General features: G+C 44.5%; 1 pseudogene; it reads left to right on the top strand.

Moving 5' to 3' along the window:
* Positions 1 to 1,617: 1,617 nt before the first annotated feature.
* On the top strand, positions 1,618 to 4,761 carry LOC115897566 (annotated as a pseudogene).
* The last annotated feature ends 10,107 nt before the right edge of the window (positions 4,762 to 14,868 follow it).

Consider the following 14,868-nt stretch of genomic DNA (forward strand, 5'->3'; position numbering starts at 1 on the left):
ACCACAGTTTCTGATACGTGCTACTATACCGGATTGCTGTAGTTTATTAGCCATTCCCCTGCTGGTGGATCCTTAAGGACTCAATTTTTTGGAATTAGAAATAATGTTGTGGTTTTTGTGTCCTTGCAAATAAATTTCTTTTTGCAAAGATGGTTTTTGTTGTTGTTATATATAAAGTTTCGGTGCCGCAAAAGAAATAGCACTCTAATATAAAATTTTCTTTTGAATTCTCAGCAAGTTACTTCTATAGAAGGGTGCACCCCTTACAGATGGAGCAATGGTGAGCACACACTGGACCAGGGAGGGGAAGGGGTTCTTATCCCTGACACACATGGCCCCTGCTGCTGTGTTGTTCCCCTATTGGCTAGGTTAGACCGCACAGGCTAAACTAATTCCGATTGGTTAATTTAAAGAGAGTGACAGGGTGAGTGCTTTGGCCGAAAAAAATGGTTATGCAGGGTGGAGAATGAGTCAGGGTGGAGCAGGTAGCAGGTAATCTGAATTGAGTCAGGGTGGAATAGGCAAAAAAGGTGCTTTGCAAGGAAGTTAAGTTTAAAAGTAGAAGGCAAAGAATTGAACATACTAACATATTGATTCTTTGAAGATAAATTTGGAACTTATATCTAACATTTTTAAGATAAATTACTGAGGGCCAAGACTGGATTGGAGATATATGAGCATGTCTTAATCTTCATAAAGTATGGTAATAATGCAGTCGAGATATTGCCTTTCTTCCAATGAAGCTCAAAGTGCTTTGACATCTGATCCACTGCTAATCCTTAAGATGCCCCCGTAAGAATAAAAGATGAGTGTTATTATCTCTCTTTATTCAGTGGTCACTGAGATTGAGTGACTAAGTTGTATGTTAGGTCAAGGTCACACAGTGCAAGTCAGAGCTGACTTAGGAGAGTCCTCAGTATTTCAGTCATGGTTTTTCTGGGGACTTTGCATTTCTGATACTCATTCTCTGGTGTTTTGGAAGGAACAATGTTGTATTTTTTGTGCTTGTGATACTTTTTTTTTTTTTCTTTTTGAGACAGTCTTGCTCTGTTGCCCAGGCTGGAGTGCAGTGGCGTGGTCTTGGCTCACTGGAACCTCCACCTCCCAGGTTCAAGTGATTCTCTTTCCTTAGCCTCCTGAGTAGCTGGGACTATAGGCGCATGCCACCACACCCAGCTAATTTTTGTATTTTTAGTAGAGACAGGGTTTGGCCATGTTGGCCAGGCTGGTATTCAACTCCTGACCTCATGATCTACCCATCTCAGCCCCCACAAAGTGCTGGGATTACAGGCGTGAGCCACTGCACCTGGACACTTGTAATACTTCTTAACTTCTCTTACCACAGAGAGAGGTGTTTTCAGGAATAAGTGATTTTTCCTTTAAGAGTGACAGGAAGCATCTGTTGGTTTGCATATGTGAGGACCACCTGGTGGTCTGACTGGGCTCTTGTGAGTTAGATTGCTTAGGACAGTCTATTTAGTGATTATGGTTCTCTTTTTTGTTTCTCAGCAGGACTACTTGTTGCGATTTGAGGAGGGAGGTGTCTTACCCCAGAGCCTGGCTGGAGAAGACTGAGGTTCAAGGCTTGAAGCCTAAGTGATTGCCCCAGGACCTTGGATGATGGCCACAGAGATATCGAAAGTGACCACTCCGCTGAGCCCCTTGGTCCAGGGTGCCTAAAGAGTGTAAGAGTTAAAGAAAGAGTAAAAAAAAAAAACATGAACTATGGCTAGACAATTAAAGACAGGCTTACTTAGATAAAACCTAAGAGGGGCTTCTGGCCAATTTCAGTCAGGAGCCCTTTCTCTTCCAGACTAAGAGTATATATTGGTTTTAGGGTGAGGGTGCTTATTACAAGCTTGGAATGTTTCTGTGTGGGGCAGAAGTTTTGGCGGGTTTGGAACGTCTCTGGGCAGAAGGGAGGTTATCTTGGGGCTGACATCTTTCCGGCAAGAGCGGGTTATCTCAGGGCTAGCATGTCTCTGGTTGGGAAGGAGTTTTGAATGTTTCTGGTGAGAGATGTTAGTTTGTGGCTTATGGTCATGCTGACCTTAGCCATTAGGCCTGATGCCCTTTGGATTTAGGTTTTTGATTGGATTTAGAATAGGCTTGTCCAAGATGGCGATGCTCCTGCTCTGTCAAAGAGGAAGAAAGACAAGAGGAGGAGGTCACCATAATGATCCTGGAGGATGACTCCTGGGTGCAGGAAGCTGTACTGCAGGAGTATAGCCCTCAGTCTGAGCCCTTTCCCCAGAGTGCCGGCAAGGGCAGCCCCAGGCGGAGGCAACCAGGGGACTGCAGGATGTACTCGGCCACCTCTGAGAGCTCTGCCATCACTGGCTGAGGCCAGAGGTACACACCAAGGAGCAGATGTTGACTGTGCTGCCAAGGAAAATTCAGGCTTGGCTGCAAGAGCATTGGCCTGAAAACAGTGAGGAGGCAGCAGCCCTGGTGGAAGACTTGACCCAGACCCTTCGGGACAGTGGTGAGATGTAGAACTTCATAGGGAGAGGATGGGAGCACCCTTCCAAGGTGGAGGAGTGTGTTGTTTCAGAGGAGAAGGTGGTGTCCAAGACAGAGTGGGGGACAGCGCCATCCCTCTGCTCTGTCTGTAGGCAGTCAGTGTGTTCATCAGCCTTTAGTGTCCTCACTGTGTGTAGTGTCAGCTCCAGAACTGCAGTGTAGGAGGGGCTTAGATCTGCATTTGCATAGTAAGCACTGTTTTTACTTATATTTGGAGAGGCTGGAAAGCTGATGGAAGTTACACAGGGAGGAGCTGGAGACCCCTGCAAACCACACTCTGTCACCTTTACTTGGTTGTGCAAGAAACATCCAAATAGTTCTTGATTAGAGAAAACAATCTGATGTTTTCAAAGTGATTATTTTTATGAAACCAACATAAATGACAAGTAACCCAGCTAATGACTAGAGACTTTCTGTGGTATGAAGTCATCCTGGGCTCTTAAAATAGTAATTGGAAACTTGAGCTCTTTGCAATAGTTACTGTATTTGTCTTCAATGTTACTAATAAGTGTTGGGATCCCGACCTGCTGTTTAACTTCCCTGTCTCCCTCCTAGTTTTACGTTTTAAACTGGACTCACTTGATCACCAGATATTTACTTTAGATGAACCTGTGCAGTAGAGCTGTCTCAGGGTTCATAGGATATAGCTGTCTTTGTGCTGATGAGAATTACAGAAGTTCAGAGAAGGTAGCGTGGAGTGGAGAAGTCAGGTCAGAGAAGGCTTCTGGAGGAGGTGACACCAAAGCAGGAGGCTGTAGAAAGGAGTAGAATTTGGAAAGGCATAGGGCAGGGAGGAGGTGTAGCAGCTGAGAGGAGCTATGCTGAGCAGAGGCTGGGAAGGGCAGAGCCAAGGTAGTTTATACCTTTGGGTGACAGGAGAGCTGGGCTGATTGGAATGGCAAGTGTGTTTTTAGGAAGTGGTAGGAAGTAGAGTTTAGGGGAAGGGTGGGTGGGGGTGAGGGGCTTGGACTGAATGTCATTGTCCTCAGCCGGTTCTTGAACTAGGGCCCAAGGGGCATGGGAGGAAGTGGAGTGTGGCAACAGGATGTAGGTTTGATTAGGTAGTGAGAGGTGGGGCCAGGAGAGCAGCCGGGAAGCTGGGAAGGTGTGCAGTGATGGTGGTCAGCCCAGATGGGACACATGTGAGAAAGAACCAAAAGTCACAATGGCTAGCATTTTCCCAAGCTCTTTCTGCAAGCCAGGAAATATGCTTGGCATCTAATATGGAAAACTCATGTAATTCTTCACCACCATGGAAGTAGCAGGATTATCACCAGAGATCCCTTAAGATCACTGTCTTTGTACCAGGCAGAACCAAGATTTGAATGCATGTGTCTGAAGACATAGCCCATGTTTTTAAGCATTTTGTCACATGCATGATTTTTTTTTTTTTTTTTTTTTTTTTTGAGAACAGAGTCTTGCTCTGTTGCCAGACTGGACTGCAGTGGCATGATCTCAGCTCACTGCAACCTCTGCCTCCTGGGTTCAAGTGATTCCCCTATCTCAGCCTCCCAAGTAGCTGGGACTACAGACGCGTGCCACCACGCCCAGCTAATTTTTTGTATTTTTAGTACAGACAGGGTTCACCATGTTGGCCAGGATGGTCTCATTCTCCTGACCTCATGATCCGCCTGCTTTGGCCTCTCAAAGTGCTAGGATTACAGGTGTGAGCCACTGCACCCGGCCTGTCACATGTATGATTTTAAGTGACAGTTCCTACTGGGTGTTGGAAGGAGGGGATGCAGATGGAATTAAGACAGTGGCTAACTCCAGAGCATCTGGCCTGGAGGATTCAGAAGAGGGAAGAGAAGAGAAGGAAAACTGAAGGGGTTTAGGGCAGAGACTGTGACAACTGCCAGGGACTGGGAGAATGAGTAGAGCTGTCCTCTGGAGAAAGGGACTGATGCCGAAGGTCCGCAGTGACCCAGCCCTGCCCTGGGCACCTTCATGCCTGTCTCACTAAGAATCCTGTGAGTGGCTGGCATTGTCATTTCACAAATAGGAAATGCAAGTTCAGGAAGCTCACATGGCTGTTAAGTGGTGGAGCCAGGAGTCAAACTCAGACCTGTCTCTTTCTGCATAGAGATCCCAGTTTTGCTTGAAGCAAAGTAACTTGATTTTCTTTGGCCCCGAAATAATACTTTTAATTTTATTCTTCCTATTAAAATAAGCAAACCTTCATCCTATTTTACAGCTGTCTTTGCTTCCTTCCTAGTGGAGGTGACCAGTTTGTCATGAACTTTGGATCTGCAGTCAGATACTGTGGAGGAGAGAGTGGTGGAGGGCTGAGGAGAGGCCTCAGGTTGTTATTTGGTTGGGGAGGCACAGAGCAGAGGTTCAGGTCTCAGCAGGTGTCAGAGGTGATTACAGCTCTTCCCACCTGGCTTGCGGCAGGGCCTCTGTGCCTTTCATCTTTCACTGGGCACCCAGATGGGGCCCATTGGGGACCATCCCAGGTGCTGGGTTTGTCTGTCCCCGACTTCTGCCTCTGAGATTGTCTTTGTTGGTCTTTAACAAATGCCCCTGACCTTCCTCATGATTGCTGACAGGAGTCTGTGCATTTGTCTTCATTCCTTCTTAAACATTTACTCGACATAAGGCTGCTTGACCTCTATTCTAATTATCCAGCTTGGGACCTTGGACACATTCACCCAGCTCGGGATGTTTCCAGAACTGGTTAGACTGTGGTTGTTTAATGTTCATATAGCAGGAACTTCTAGGCACTCACAATTCATGTATCTTCTAATTCTAATGAAGATCAGACCTATGTTAACAGTTTAAGTGGCAGAGCTTATCTCTATCTGTGAATGTTTCCTGAGGACATTTTACCTCCATACCCAGCCCTAATCCAGGCACTTGGTGTTTCTCACCTGAATTCTTGCAGCTGCTGCCAAACAGCCTCAGCCCCTTCATTGTAGCTCTTTCACTGCTTCCTGAGTGATAGGGCGCTCCTCTTAAAAACCTTCATGAGCTTCCCATTGTCTACCAAATCAAGCATGACCTCCATGTTCTGCTTGGAGTCTGCGGCCCTATGGGACCTGGCCCAGACCTCCCTTGCAGCCTGCTCCTGCCCCGGCCCCCCATGCTCTATCCCCAATCCATTCTAGACCAGATCTTGCTGTTTCTTGAACACAGCCTATGTTTTCTTTTTTTTTTTTTTTTTTTTTTTTTTTTTGAGACGGAGTCTCGCTCTGTCTCCCGGCTGAGTGCAGTGGCCGGATCTCAGCTCACTGCAAGCTCCGCCTCCCGGTTTACGCCATTCTCCTGCCTCAGCCTCCCGAGTAGCTGGGACTACAGGCGCCCGCCACCTCGCCCGGCTAGTTTTTTTTTTTTTGTATTTTTTAGTAGAGACGGGGTTTCACCGGGTTAGCCAGGATGGTCTTGATCTCCTGACCTCGTGATCCGCCCGTCTCGGCCTCCCAAAGTGCTGGGATTACAGGCTTGAGCCACCGCGCCCGGCCACAGCCTATGTTTTCTAGTATTCACCTTTTGCTACTTGAATTTTTTTTTTTTTTTTTTTTTTTTTTTTTTTTTTTTTTTTTTTTTTTTTTTTTTTGAGACAGTGTCTTGTTGCATCCCCCAGGCTGGAGTGCAATGACTCTATCTTGGCTCACCACAACCTCCATCTCCCCGGTTCAAGCAATTCTTCCGCCTCAGCCTCCTGAGTATGAGTAGCTGGGACGACAGGCACATGCCACCATGCCCGGCTAATTTTTGTATTTTTAGTAGAGACCATGTTGTCCAGGCTGGTCTGGAACTTCTGACCTCAGGTGATCCACCCACCTCGGCCTCCCGAAGTGCTGGGATTACAGGTGTGAGCCACCGTGTCCGGCCCTTGCTCCTGAACTTTTGGCTTGGAACAGCCTTGTCCCATCTCTGTGTGACAACATCCCAGCTGTTGTTTGAGTGCCCACCCTTGGAGACCCTCTTCAATAAAGCGTTCCTTAAACCCAGTCCCTTTTCTTGGTTCCCAGTTCCACACCCCTGGGAGCGCCTCTCATCACCTCTGCTGGAAGTCTTCTCCCCCAGAATGTTTGGATTCTTTCTCTTGGCTTTTGTATCATAGTTAATCTTGTTTTCTGTTTATGTGAATACTTGTCTTATTTCTTCTAGGAACCTGTAAAATCCCAGAAGACAAGGAACCTGTCCTTTTTCCTCGCCTCTCTCTTTTTCCTTCTCTGCTCATTCCCCCACCTCTCTCTCTTTCTCGCACCCAACTCCCTCTTCCTCTCCCTCTGTCTCTAATATCACGAACCTCTGGACTCCGCCCTAGAACTCCTGAATCAGAAACTTCGAGGGTGATGCCCAGCACCCCTCTAAGTGATCCCGATTCAAACTCCAGTTTGAGAATCTCTGCACTAGACCTCTGGTTCTCAAACTCAGCCGCACATTATAATTACCTGGGGACCTGGAGTCCACTCCCAGGGATTCTGATTTTCTGATTTAATTGGTATGGGGTATTGCATGGGCAAGGGATTTTTGAAAGTGCTCCCGGTGGTTCTATTATGCAGCAAAGTGTAAAGACCACTGCCATAGAGCTTATGTTACCCAGCGGGTGGTCAGTGGGCCAGCAGCATCGGCTTACCTGGGACTTTGTTAGACATATGGACTGTCAATCTCACCCAGCCCAGCTGAAGCGAATTTGCATTTGACAAGCTTTCCAGGTGATTCCTATGCTCTTTGAAGTTTGAGAAGCACTACCCAGGAGAGGAATAGAGGTTATCAACTTCAAGCCTACTCTTGTTCAACAGTTGAGCAAAAGAGTCACAGCTGACCTGTCCAGCCATCCTCAGCATCATCTGGCTTTCAGCTGTCAGAGGCAACAGGTGATTTGTTTTGAGCTTGCTGCCCCAGCAAAATGCTCCTTAATGATCACAAATGAACACATGCATTCATCTTGGTCATGTAATAAATATGGTGTGTATACATGCAGACATGCATACAGATACATATACACATCCACACAGCTAGAGACATTTCTTTTTCTTTTTTTTTGAGACGGAGTCTCGCTCTGTCGCCAGGCTAGAGTGCAGTGGTGCGATCTCGGCTCACTGCACCTCCATCTCCCGGGCTCAAGTGATCCTGCTGCCTCAGCCTCCTGAGTGGCTGGGACTACAGGCGTGTGCCACCATGCCCAGCTAATTTTTTGTGTTTTAGTAGAGACAGAATTTCACCATGTTGACCAGGATGGTCTTGATCTCCTGACCTCGTGATCCGCCGGCCTAAGCCTCCCAAAGTGCTGGGATTACAGGCGTGAGCCACCGCACCCAGCCTGAGACATTTCTTAATACAAATCTATATTTGTTTAAAAATATCTATGAACATTAAGTAGCAAATCTCTCTTAGGGAAACTGATAATTTCAGCAAATTCAGTAAACCCTTCTGGAAAACATGTTGTTAACTTATTTGTATAGTATCATCAAAAATATATATACTAGTGTCTAACTTACAAATAGTATATTCTTGCAAAAATTCCCAGCTTGGAAGTATTAATATACATTGATCTCTCCTCCTACATCCCTGCCCCCAAAAAGCCCACTTCTCAGGAGCAACCACTTGCATCCATTTTCCATTGGTTGCTGTAACAAATTATCACAAACTTAGTGGCTTGAAGAAACAATACACACAACAAATTGATTATCTAGTCCTAGAGGTCAGAAATCTGAAATGGATCTCACTGGATGAAAATCAAGATGCTGGCAGGGATGAGTTCCTTTCTGGAAACTCTAAGGGAGAATCTGTTTCCTTGCCTTTTCTAGCCTCTAAGGCTGCCTGCATTCCTTGGCTTGTGGCTTCTTTCCATCTGCAAACCTGGCAATGGTGGTAGAATCTTTCTCCTACTATATCATTCTGAAATGACTCTTCTGCCACCCTCTTTCACTCCTAAAGACCCTTGTCATTACATTGGGCCCACCTGAATAATTTAGGCTAAGCTTCCCATCCCAAGATTCTTAATTAACCGTATCCACAAAGTTCCTTTTGTTATGTAAGTAACATATTTAAAGATTCTAGAGATTGGCCAGGCGCAGTGGCTCACGCCTGTAATCCCAGCACTTTGGGAGGCCGAGACAGGTGGATCATGAGGTCAGGAGACTGAGACCATCCTGGCTAACATGGTGAAACCCCGTCTCTACTAAAATATAAAAATTAGCTGGGGCGCGGGTGGCGGGTGCCTGTAGTCCCAGCTACATGGGAGGCTGAGGTAGGAGAATGGCGTGAACCCGGGAGGCGGAGCTTGCAGTGAGTGGAGATTGTGCCACTGCACTGCCTGGGGGACACAGCGAGACTCCATCTCAAAAAAAAAAAAAAAAAAAAAAGATTCTAGAGATTAAGATGTGGACATATTTGAGGGGCCATTATTCTGCTTACCAAACCAGCATTATGTGTTGGTGCATACCTAGGAAGACTTTTTGGTACATATTCAGTTATATTTGTATTTCAAAATGTTTTATCTAGCTACTTGGGAGCCTGAGGCAGGAAGATTATTGAGGCCAGGAGTTTGAGACTGTAGTGTAGTATGGTCATGTCTGTGAGTAGCCACTGCTCTCCAGCTTGGGCAACATTAACAAGTCCCTGTCTCTAAAAAATTTTTAAATATTTTTTAAAAATTACCAAAATGAGATTTCATACTATTCTGCTGCTTATTTTTACTTAACAGTATATAATGCATAGCTTTCCACATTGGACAAGATAAATCTATTAATATTTTAAAGGAAGGTTTTCTTCTGAAATTTTTAGAAAATGTGGGCTTTTTTGGTCAGGCATGGTAACTCACATCTGTAATCCCAGCACTTTGGGAGGCCGAGGAGGGTGGATCACGAGAGGTCAGGAGTTCACAACCAACCTGACCAACATGGTGAAGCCCTGTCTCTACTAAAAATACAAAAAAGTTAGCCAGGCGTGGTGGCAGGTGCCTGTAATCCCAGCTACTTGGGAGGCTGAGGCAGGAGAATTGCTTGAACCTGGGAGGCAGAGGTTGCAGTCACCCGGGATTGTGCCACTGCACTCCAGCCTGGGTGACAGAGCAAGACTCCGTCTCAAAAAAAAAAAAAAAAAAAAAAAAAAAAAAAGAAAGCAAAAAGAAAATGTGGTCTTTTTTTGTTGTAAAATAAATAAGTAAGGGAGGAAAAAGGAAACCAGGAATCCTGCCTTAGGCTAAATGAAGTGAAAATGAAAGTGGGACGTTCAAGAGAAGTAGTCTCAACTGTTTGTAGATGGCAGGTGAATGTGGTATTTAGGAAGCAGTTACTATCCAATTATGTTCTGCTTAGCTCTGGTGAAAATACTCTCATATGCTCCCTGTAGTGGGCATTTGTGGTTATTTTACTGCTTAGCATCCATTCCTCTTACCAACAGCATCTGACTTTCCTTAGAGAGAATTACACTCCCAATGGATAACATTTTTTGGGTGTACCCTGCACATCTTCTAGCGAAGGTGGCCAACATGACCCAAGCGAGGCCAATCAGATACTGCCTCTTTTAAACCTAAAATTTGGAGTTTTTTTTTTTTAATGGGACGGAGTCTGGCTCTGTCACCCAGGCTGGAGTGCAGTGCATGATCTCGGCTCGCTGCAACCTTTGTCTCCCGAATTAAACAATTCTCCTGTTTCAGCCTCCTGAGTAGCTGGGACTACAGGCACATGCCACCACACCAGCTAATTTTTGTATTTTTAGTAGAAATGGGGTTTCACCATATTGGTCAGACTGGTCTTGAACTCCTGACCTCAGGTGATCCACCCGCCTAGGCCTCCCAAAGAGTTGGGATTATAGGCGTGAGGCACTGCGCCCAGCCTAATTTGGAGAAATTGACAATTAAAGAACAGTTGAAGTTTATGCATCCTCGAAATGGCTCTAAAATGATTAAAAAGCAAGTACTCAGCAAAATATAAAACAAAACCAAACCCTAAAACCAACATTGAAGCAGGTCTTCAGAATTGTAACAAAAAATAGTTGTAAGAATTGTTGGCTGGGCACAGTGGCTCATGCCTGTAATCCCAGCACTTTGGGAGGCTGAGGTGAGCAGATTGCTTGAGCCCAGGAACCAAAGACCAGCCTGGGCAACATAGTGAAACCCCATCTCTACAAACAATACAAAAGGCAAAAATGAAATGGGCATGGTGGTGTGCGCCCGTAATCCCAGCTAATCACGAGCCCGAGGTGGAAGAATCGCTTGAGCCCAGGAGGTGGAGGTTGCAGTGAGCCGAGATCGCACCATTGCACTCCAGCCTAGGCACAGAGTGAGACTGTGTCTTAAAAAAGAAAAAAAGAAAAAAAGAATTGTCAGTCTGTCTGCAGCATGGTAGATAAGAGCTATTTTTGTTGAGATCTCTGGTTTTTATCATTGGGGTAAAAAGGTGAGGGTATGCTGGGAATTGCTCGTGCAGTCCCAAAATATAGATAGCATTTAGGCATTGGTAAACCTAACATTACAATTTGGGACACTAAGGTCTCTTTTTCACCCAAGCGTGGTGCCCACCTACCTCTGTGCTCCGTAGCCAGGTCATCTGAGTTGAACAGCTTTAGTCAATATCTGAGCTGGGTGAGGCTGGGTGAAAGAGCAACAGGTGAAAACAGTTCCAGCAAGATGCCATCTATTCCTTAGAAATCAATTACTGAGATATCAAAAAGGAAAAGCAGCAGAATGCTTTGCCTAAGTAAGCAGTTGAGTTTATAACTATTTGATAAAATAACAAAAGTAAATGCAGCATATTTATCAGAGCTCTTGTTTGTAAACAGTGGGAACCCATGTTGGCTCACTTTGAGCACCACAGAGGAACAAAGGGAGAGATACGAGAGGTGCTCCCAGAAAGTGGGAGGAGAGAAGGACCTCCCACTTTGTATCATGTGTCCGTACAATTGGACTTCATTCTTTCATACCAGCCTTCTCCATGTGGTGGAGGTACATGGCTGCTTCCAGACATCATCACTACAATAGAAAGCTCTTCCTCCCAGTGGAACTCCACTTCAGAGTCCTGGGGACGGCCTCTGATTGGTTTAGCTTTCATAGCCTCTTTGAACAATCACTAAAGACAGTGCTTGATGCATGGTAATTAACAACGTTCCTGCCCTATGACTGGAACAGAGAGATCAGGGGTCCGTAATTAGAAGTTCACACTAGAATCACATGATTGAAATGGAGAAAGGTAGAGAGAAACAATTGATGTTCAACGAAGCCTGAATATGGAGGCAAATATGCCGTATTTGTGTATTCATAAGCCTATGGGAAGAAAGAATCTGGATATAATTTGGTTTCACAAACTAATATCCCATCAAAAGTGAAAACAAACAGAATGTATTCAACAAATATTTATATAGGTTCAAATGAGCAAAGCTTGTTTATTCCTGATTTTTGACCACTCACTGACTTTTTCAGTATGCCACTGACATTTTTGTCTCTGAATGTGGAGGTCTTTCTAAATTTGTCTTAGTAATATCCCTCCTGAAGGGTTTCCTAATATGCAAGAGATAAAGAATTACTATATACTTGCCCTCAGCATGAATTTCTTCATAAGCTGGGTTCGAAAGGGAATACTGCATCCATTACCCAAAGTTAAAATGCATAAGTCTATAGAACTACACTTTGAAAATATTTAAAACACAAAAAGATGTGTGCATGTATGTCTGAATGCAAATGTGTGTGTATGTGTATTTGTGTATGTAAAAACTCTGTTGTAAAATGAAAAATAAAGGGCTGAGTATCCTAGATAGTTCTACAACTTTTAAAGGAAAACATTACACCTATTAAATTTGACTTATGATGTTTATTTTGCCTGCATCGTGAAAATGTTGATTTCGTTAGTCATAGTAGTTGGCCAATGACAGCAATTTCAAAATAATCCCTGGATAGTTGACAGCCTGCCAACCATTTCTACAGTTATGAAAATATTCCTCTTTATATGATGTTAGGATGTATTGCTGCATTTTTTTCAAAGTTCAATTTCTTTATTTTTCATAAGCTAGTGAAAATAACTTTTAAAAATCGCTCTTCACATTTTTTACTGCAGGTATCACCACAAGTATGTATTATTTAGGCCTATCAACTGACAGCATATTACTTTTGTCAAGAAAATTACTAATATTTGTAGCAAATAAGAAATAAATGTAGATAGGCAAACTTATGATGAAAACTTACATCTTTGTTTGGGTTCCCCAAAACGCAAACTGAGATAAAGACTTGATTACAGATAGTTTATTTGGTGATCTCAGGAACTTCATGGGATGGAGTGAGGAAAGGGAGAGGAAGAAAGGAGAAAAGTAAAAAGGGGGTGCCTTAATTAGTAGGTTCCATTTTCCTCAGCCACTGGGGCTCACTTCCGCTGGGGAGCCTCTGAGAAACCATATAGAATATGCCTCAGGAGGAATTCACTGAGGGATGGGGAAGTTGGGAGGGCTTATCTTCTAACTCTTGAACCTTATTGATTAAAGGTTGACCTTGGGGGCACTATGCCCTCAGCACTTCCAGGCTACTCTCACTACGGGCTGAGAAGGGCCTCAGCAGAGAAGCAGAGTTACAGCACTCGTGGTATGAAGATGTCAGTGTGTATGGACATGTTTGCAAGCTGCAGGGCAACTAACAGGTGGGCCGTGGGCAGGGTATCAGTAGTGACTACCATGTTCACTCCTTGCTCTCAGCAGATCCTCTCATGCCCACCCTGAGTTTGCTCTGTTACTGACATTTCAGGGTTGTAGCTGGCTGCAATCTCCAAAAATGACAGAAAATAGAAGAATATGTGGAACAAGTCACAATCTTCACTGCTACAGCTGGTCCCAAGGCTATAATCTATACTCATGATCCCTCTGCTCCACCACCTCTTCTAGAGTTCCCGAATCCTTGGCTAGCACTTCCACTAGTCATCGTTGCTTGCTCAGTGAATGACCGCACCTTCATCTCTGAGTTGGTTGAGCCTTGATTACCTTGCCCTTGTCAGGCCATGGTTGCTTCAATTGCTTCTCTGCTATTATCATCAGGCATAGAAACACTAAGGGGTCCCCAAGTGAATCCCCCAAGTTCTAGACATCTTCCTTCTTGGGCCCATTATGTAGCAGCAACTCCAACTCTTCAAGATAATCAAAGTCAGTCACCCCTGCCAGTGTAATCATGCCCATTTTGCCTGCTGATCTGACAGCATGGAGATGCTCAAGTCCTCAGGTGACACTGTATTGATGCAGTGAAACACTTACTGTCTCCCTCTGTCCACACACCCTGAGACCAAGGCTTTTCATCAGGAAGAGCCTGAAGTTATAAGAATTAAAAACATAATTTCCACTAGTGGCTCAAAGGGAGTGTGTTTAAGTCCATCCTACTTGCACCCTTTAATTAGCGTTCCTGTGTATTCGAGATGCTCGGGAAACAGCACAGTGATTGCATATGGTGATCATTGGTTCAGCAAACATACTGCATCCTCAAGGACAATGACCCAGCCATGCGAGGTGTCATTTCTAAGTTGATGCCTTAAGTGTTTACAAGGCTATTCAGATGCTTCCTCTGACCTCCTCAAAGCCAATAGTCTTCTGATACAATGGATCAGAGCATTACTCTCAAGGGTAGTTTTGGTTTGTTTTTGTTTCTTTTTGTTTTTGCTTTAGCTTCAAGAATTCAAAGCAGCTCAGCAAGTGCTGTGCCTCTCTCTTAGTGGTAGGAAATGTAAAATATTCCTTCAGATAGGACGTCTCAACATACCTTTAGATCTTTGGGCCTCTAAAATATTCCCTGACGTGGCAGGCTTCCAGAACTTTGTAGGGTTTATCTCTCATCCTTCAGCATGAAGTATTTCAAGCCAGAATACTTGCTCCTTCCTGAAAACTAAGTCCAATTATTATTCTATCATTAATATAATGGGCCAGGATGATGTTCTATAGAATGTCAAGATGATCAAGGTGACTGCAGACTATATTGTAACAGAAATGAGGAACATTTAACAAATTCCTAGGACCAGGTCGTGAATGATAAAGAGAATGCATTCAACCAAAACAACAGTCTTTGGCACTTAGTGTGAGACTATTGCAAAAATAGTTTGCATTCACAAGAGAAAGATAGAAGTACACATTCACTATCAGTATGAAGGATCTTGCTAAAGCAACCAGCTTACTCAGTCTTCATGTGGCTTTGCTTTCTTTCAGCATGGTGGCCTCAGGGTAGGTTGTCTTCTTACACAGTAGCTCAATGCCACAGAGGCAACTGTCCCCAGGAATAAGGTAGAAGCTGCATCACCTTTTATGACTCAGCTGTGAGAATCACACAGCGTCCCTTCTGAACACTACTGGTCAAAGCAAGTAAAGTCCAGCTCAGATTCAAGGGGATTAAAATTAGATTTCGGCCGGGCGCGGTGGCTCACACCTGTAATC

This window comes from Rhinopithecus roxellana, chromosome 5 (assembly GCF_007565055.1).
Source record: "Rhinopithecus roxellana isolate Shanxi Qingling chromosome 5, ASM756505v1, whole genome shotgun sequence".
Classification (NCBI taxonomy): Eukaryota; Metazoa; Chordata; class Mammalia; order Primates; family Cercopithecidae; genus Rhinopithecus; species Rhinopithecus roxellana.